Genomic DNA, 7,096 nt, shown 5'->3' with positions numbered 1-7,096 from the left:
TCCTCCCCCACTCACCCATTGTACTCTATGCTACTCTCTCCCCACCCCCGCCCTCCTCTAGCTTATCTCTCCACGCTTCAGGCTCACTACCTTTATTCCGGATGAAGGGCTTTTGCCCAAAACGTCGATTTCACTGCTCGTTGGATGCTGCCTGAACTGCTGTGCTCTTCCAGCACCACTGATCCAGAATCTGGTTTCCAGCATCTGCAGTCATTGTTTTTACCTAGTTGTCAAAACCATGAATGGTCTGCACAGAGTAGACAGAGAGAAGCTGTTCCTGCTCATAAAAATGGAATGAGAGGGCATGGATTTAAAATGATGTGCAAATGAAGGAAGGGCAATGCTGTAGGAATGACATTATTAAATTGGAGAGGGTGCTGAAAAAACATACAAGCATGTTGCTGAGACTGGAGGGTTTGAGTTATGAGGAGAAGTTGGATAGGCTGGGACATTTTTCACTGGCGCGGAGGAGGTTGGGGTTTATAGAGGTTTTATAAAAGGTTTATAAAAATTCACCTTTTATTTATAGAGGTTTATAAAATCATGAGGAGCATAGATAGGGTCAATGGCCAAGGTCTTTTCCATAGGGTGGGAGAGTTCAAAACTAGAGGGCATATTAAGTGAGAGGATAAAAATTTAAAAAGAACCTGACGGCCAACTTTTTCACACAGAAGGTGGTTCATATGTGAAATGAACTTCAAGAAGAAGTGGTAGACATAGGTGCATGAATCAGAAAGGTTTAGAAGGATATCAGCCAAATGCAGTCAAGTGGCACTAGTTTAATTTGGGAAACTTGGTCAGCATGGACAAGTTGGACTGAAGAATCTATTTCTGTGCAGTATGGCTCTATGACTACGGGCAAAAAAAGTTTATCCTCACAGTGGGTAGTTAGGGTGTGAAATACCCACTGCCTGGAGATGTGTTGGAGGGAAGCTTGATTGAGGCATTCAAGAGGGAATTGGATGATTATTTGGATACAAATGGTGTGCAGGGATATGTTGAAAAGATGGGAGATGGGGCTAGGTAGCTGGTATGGGCATGATGGGCCGAATCATCTCCTTCTGTGCCAAGAAAATTCTGTGATTCCATTTGAAATCCCTTACTTCAGAGTACAGCTTTTTAAAAGAAAAAAAAAATCGTTTTTGTTCAAATGTTTACTACAAACTACAACACGCTTTAGTTTCACTTTGAACAATGAAAACCTCTGGTTTCACATGATTAGGTCACAAGAAGAAAGGAAAAGCAACAATCAGCAGCAGATGCTGGAAATTTGAAAATGAAATAGCACGTGATGGAAATACCGAGATTTGTAAAGGAACTTGTGCCCAGTATGTTTACTGTTCTATTCTCCTTAAAGACTCTACCTGATCCCGCAAGTGTCTTCAGGATTTGTTGGTTCTGACTTGGGAGCAAACAACTCTTTTGGTGAAAGTGTCCTTTAGTGCTAGCTCCTGGAAATGATTTGACATAAAAATTCCAAAACTCAAATGTCCTCTCCTACTAGAGTTAGAAAGCACAATGGAAGAATTAAACTCATATGCATTGAAGAACGAGACTACTCTTCTTCAAATCTCAGACACAACAGTTCCCAATCCTGATGGAGTGTTGAAACATTAACTCTGCTTTCTCTCCACAGATGCTGCCAGACCTGCTGAGTTTCACTAGCAATTTCTGTTTTTGTTTCAGTTACCAGCTGTCACAAGGCTCCTCCAGATGATCCAACCAAGACACCCAACAAATTCCAGGTGTCACCAGGAATTCATCAGCCATAACCCTGTTAGCCTCAACATGATAGCTGGAGCCGAGTGTCACTGTGCCCATTGCCACATTAAGGTCATTAATAAATGTCAGGAAGAGTAGGGATCCCAAACTGACCATTGGAGAATCCCACCATGAACCTTCCTCTTGTTTGAAGAACAACTAATGACTCCAACTCCATTTCTTGTCATTCAGCCAATTGATTCTTGCTGGCATTTTTCCATTATGATCCATAAGCTCTAAGTTTGCTGATATCCCAATTATGTGGCACTTCAGCAAATGTTGTTTGCAAGTCCATTTACACATCATCCACATATTACCTTCACTGACACTCTTTGTTAGCTCATTGAAAATTTCAAGAAGTTAGTATCCATGATTTTCCCCCAATAAATCAACACTGACTTTTCTTAATTAATCCATGTTTGTCCAAATGACTGTTAATTTTCTTCTAAATAGTTGCTTTTAAAAGCTTTCCAATCACAGCTGACTAGCCTAAAATTTGTTTGGTTTATTCTTATGCCCTACTTTGACCCAGGGTGTAATATATATTGTTTTCACATCATTTGCCACTGGACCAGTATCCAAAGAGAGAGTGCATCACAGCTACAGAAATGAAGGTTGTTGAGGAAGTTTTGTCTACTGAGTCAGAATGGGTGGAAGTTAGGAACAGCAAGGGAACAGCCACCGCAATGGGGGTTTTCTACAGACCACCTAATAGCAGTAGAGAGATTGAAAATCTTATAGGCAGGGAGACTCTGGAAAAATGCAGAAGTAGCATGGTTGTTGTTATGGGTGATTTCAACTTTTCCAATATCAACTGGAACCTCTTAAGTGCAGATGGTTTGGATGGAGCAGTTTTTGTCAGGTGCATTCAGGAGGGTTTCCTTACTCAGTATGTAGACAGACCCATGAGGGGAGAGGCCATTTTGGATTTGGTGCTATGCAACGAGCCAGGATAGGTGTCAGATCTCACGGTGGGAGAGCACTTTGGTGAAAATGGTCACAACTGCCTCACATTTAGCATAGCCTTGGAAAGTGAAAGGAGCAGTTACCAAGGGAAGATATTTAATTGGGGACAAGGAAATTACGACGCTATTAGACAGGAGTTGGGAAGTACAGACTGGGAGCAATTGTTCCACAGAAAGGGCACAGCCCACAGAAAGGGCACAGCAGACATGTGGAGACTATTTAAGGAGCAGTTGTTGCTAGTGATGCACACATTTGTTCCTCTGAGACAGGTAAGAAGGGGTAAGATTAAGGAATGATGAGAAGAGAGGAACTTCTTGTCAAAAAGAAGAAGGCAGCTTACGTAAGGTGGAGGATGCAAGGATATAGCACATCTTTAGAGGATTACAGGCTTGCTAGGAAGGAGCTCAGAAGTGGACTGAGGAGAGCAGGAGTGGACATGAAAAAGGCTTGGCAAGAAGGATTAGGGAGAACCCAAAGGCATTTTACTCATACGTGAGGAATAGGAGAATGATCTGGGAGAAGGTAGGGCTGATCAGGGATAGCGGAGGGAACTTGTGCATCGAATCTGAGCAGATAGGAGAAGCCCTAAATGAGTTTTTTGCTTCAGTTTTCACGAAGGAAAGGGAACTTGTTGTAAGTGAAAACTTAGAGGAGCTGGGATACAGTCTTGACCAGATCAAGATTGATGAAGTTGATGTGCTAGAAATTTTGGAAAACATTAAGATTGTTAAGTCCCTAGGGCCAGATCAGATTTAGGGGAGAAAGTGAGGTCTGCAGATGCTGGAGATCAAAGTTGAAACTTTATTGCTGGAACAGCACAGCAGATCAGGCAGCATCCAGGGAACAGGAGATTCGACGTTTCCTGAAGAAGGGCATGTGCCCGAAACGTCGAATCTCCTGTTCCCTGGATGCTGCCTGACCTGCTGTGCTGTTCCAGCAATAAAGTTTCAACCCAGATCAGATTTATCCTAGGCTGCTCCAGGAAGCGAGAAAGGAGGTTGCTAAGCCGCTGGCGAGAATATTTTCCTCCTCACTCTCCACAGGAGTCGTACCGGAGAATTGGAAGGAGGCGAATGTTGTTCGTCTTTTCATGAAGGGTAATAGGGAAATCCCTGGCAATTACAGACCAGTCAGTCTTGCGTCTGTGGTCAGCAAAGTTTTGGAAAGAATTCTGAGGGATAGGATTTATGACTATTTGGCAAAGCATAATGTGATTAAAGGCAGTCAGCGTGGCTTTATGAGGGGCAAGTCATGCCTCACAAATCTTATTGAGTTCTTTGAGGAGGTATCAAGACAGGTCGACGATGGTAGAGCAGTGGATGTGTTGTATATGGACTTCAGCAAGGCATTTGATAAGGTTCCCCATGGTAGGCTTATTCATAAAGTCAGGAAGTATGGGATGCAGGGAGATTAGGCTATCTGGATTCAGAATTTGCTGGCTGACAGAAGGCAGAGAGTGGTTGTAGATGGAAAGTATTCTGCCTGGAGGTCAGTGTTGAGTGGGGTCCCGCAAGGCTCTGTTCTTGGGCCTCTGCACTCTGTCGTTTGTTTCAATGACTTGGATGAGGAGGTTGAGGGGTGGGTTCGTAAATTTGCAGATGACACAAATGTTGGAGGTATTGTCAATAGTATAGAGGGCTACTGCAGGCTGCAGCACAACATAGACAGGATGCAGAACTGGGCTGAGAAATGGCAGATGGAGTTCAACCTGGATAAATGCGAAGTGATGCATTTTGGAAGGTCGAACTTGAATGCTGAATATAGGATTAAAGACAGGATTCTTGGCATGTGGAGGAACAGAGGGATCTGGGTGTGCAAGTACATAGGTCCCTCAAAAATGCCACACAAGTGGATAGGGTTGTTAGGAAAGCATATTGTGTTATGGCTTTCATTAACAGGGGGATAGAGTTTAAGAGCTGCGGGGTTTTGCTGCAGCTCTACAAGTCCGTGGTGAGACTACAGTTGGAATATTGTGTCTAGTTCTGGTCGCCCTACTACAGGAAAGATTCAGAGGCTTTGGAGTGGGTGCAAAGAAGGTTTAGCAGGATGCTGCCTGGACTGGAGGGCTTGCCTTATGAAGAAAGGTTGAGTAAGCTCGGACTTTTCTCTCTGGAGAGAAGGAGGAAGAGAGGAGACCTGATCGAGGTGTACAAAATAATGAGTGGAATAGATAGAGTCAATAGCCAGAGACTTTTCCCTAAGGCAGGATTGACTGGTACGAGGAGTCATAGTTTGAACTTATTAGGAGGAAGGTATAAAGGAGATGTCAGAGATAGGTTCATTACGCGAGAGTTGTGAATGCATGGAATGCGTTGCCAGCTGTGGTGGTGGAAACAGAGTCATTGGGGACATTTAAGCGACTGCTGGACATACATATGGATAGCAGTGAGTTGAGGAGTGTGTAGGTTGTTACTATATTTTACATTAGGATTAAACCTCGGCACAACATCATGGTCCAAAGGGCCTGTTCTGTGCTGTACTTTTCTATGTTCAAAAAGAATCTGAAGTTTATAGCTAGTGCATTCACAATTTTTACCTTTGCTTCCCTCAGTATGTTAAACAATGCTTGGAATACTTCTAAACAGTCTGGTCTCTCTTTTACAAAGAGGATATAGAGAAGGTATAAAGATGTAAAGATCTGCTTGAATAATATGAGAACTGAGGCATGAAAACTATCAGGATGGAATCAAAAGGTAGTGCTAGTTTTGCCACAGTTTCAGCATTCGGGATCCGCTGCAGAGCTGGTGGAGTATTGAGGGAATATTTCACTGCTGACTTCTTAGAATCCCTACAGAATCTTAGAATCCCTACAGTGTGGAAACAAGCCCTTTGGCCCAACAGGTCCACACCAATCCTCCGAAGAGTATCCCATCCAAACCCAACCTCCTTTACTCTACATTTACTCCTGACTAATGCACCGAACCTACACATCCCTGAACACTCTGGACAATTTAGTATGGCAAATTCACCTAATCTGCACATCTTTGGACTGTGGGAGGAAACCCATGCGGACAGGGGAGAATGCAAATTCCACACAGTTGCCCGAGGCTGGAATCGAACCCGGGTTCCTAACACTGTGAGGCAGCAGTGCTAACTACTGAGCGACCATGCTGCCCCGACTCGCTGTCTTCTAGATGAAAGGTGCCCCTTTGAGATTGTTGCACTATTATGATGAAGAGTTGAGTTGGACACACACACACACACTCACAGGCATTTACTGCACGCATAATCAATCATACACACTCACTCCCTCCCACACACACACTCTCACTTCCTCACATGCACAAACACACACACACATGTATAAGTCAATGGGAAGAATTTGCATTTGCAGATACATTCTATTTTGAACAAAATAAACACAATCTATAGGCAGTCAGTCCAGGTGACATTTTATAAATTCCTACTCTGGAAATAGAACCAGTCTGACTCAAGGTTGGCATACAGACAGACTCTGACATCACAGCTTTAATGCATAGTCTCAGCTGACATGTCACTAATTTTTATAAAACATCAAGTTATCTCGGGAATGCAACCTTAAAGAGGTTCTGGGGTTTACAAATTAATGAATCGAAACCTGCAGCTCATTCTAAGTGATCAAGACTTAAAAGCAATTTAGGTTTGTTCAATACATCGCATTAGTTGAATAACACTTTGACCTTTTACTATGAATTCTGTGTCCTATGATCCTGCCCCACTAGCTACCTGATGAAGGAGCAGTGCTCTGAAAGTTTGTACTTCCAAATAAACCTTTTGGATTATAACCTGGTGTTGTGTGATTTTTTAAACTTTGTCCACCCAGTCCAACGCTGGCTCCTCCACATCATGGACCCCAACTTGTGTCATTGAGCTGCAGTGTGCAGATGATGCTTGACCATGTCCAATTGCAAGGATAGTCCTCCAGACGACTGTCAGCACCTTTACAGAGGTGTATGACAGCATAGATCTTACCCGGAACACCTGCAAGATGAAAATCCTCCACCAACCTGGCCCAGCATTGTGGAGCAAATCCCTGATCATCAAGGTTTATAGGGAGGCCTTAGAGAATGTTGACCACTTCCAATACCTCAGGAGTGTCCTATTGACCAAAGCAGCTATTGATGAGGAGATCCAGCACAACCTCCAGTGTGCTAGTGCAGCCTCCTGCCACCTAAGGGAAAAGGGTGTTCGAGAACAACAACATCAGACCCAACACTAAGCTTATGGTTTACAGAGTAGTGGTGGTTCCAGCCCTCCCGTATAGTTCTGAAACACGGACACGTCAAGTTGCTGGGGGGAGCATGTACCACCAATGCTGCCTTACGCAAGATCCCGCAAATCCGCTGGGAAGAAAGACGCACCAATACCAGCATCCTTGAGGCACTGACCA

At 43.7% G+C, this 7,096-nt stretch overlaps 1 protein-coding gene across 1 annotated transcript in view; it reads right to left on the bottom strand.

The window, feature by feature from the left end:
• The window catches only part of rad50 (RAD50 homolog, double strand break repair protein), a 216,201-nt gene that overhangs the window by 48,913 nt on the left and 160,192 nt on the right, over positions 1–7,096 (bottom strand). The gene's annotated exons all lie outside the window — the stretch shown is intronic.

Source organism: Chiloscyllium plagiosum, chromosome 14, assembly GCF_004010195.1.
Source record: "Chiloscyllium plagiosum isolate BGI_BamShark_2017 chromosome 14, ASM401019v2, whole genome shotgun sequence".
NCBI lineage: Eukaryota > Metazoa > Chordata > Chondrichthyes > Orectolobiformes > Hemiscylliidae > Chiloscyllium > Chiloscyllium plagiosum.
Note: the sequence above shows the minus strand (reverse complement) of the source record. Positions and strands in the feature narration are given on the sequence as shown.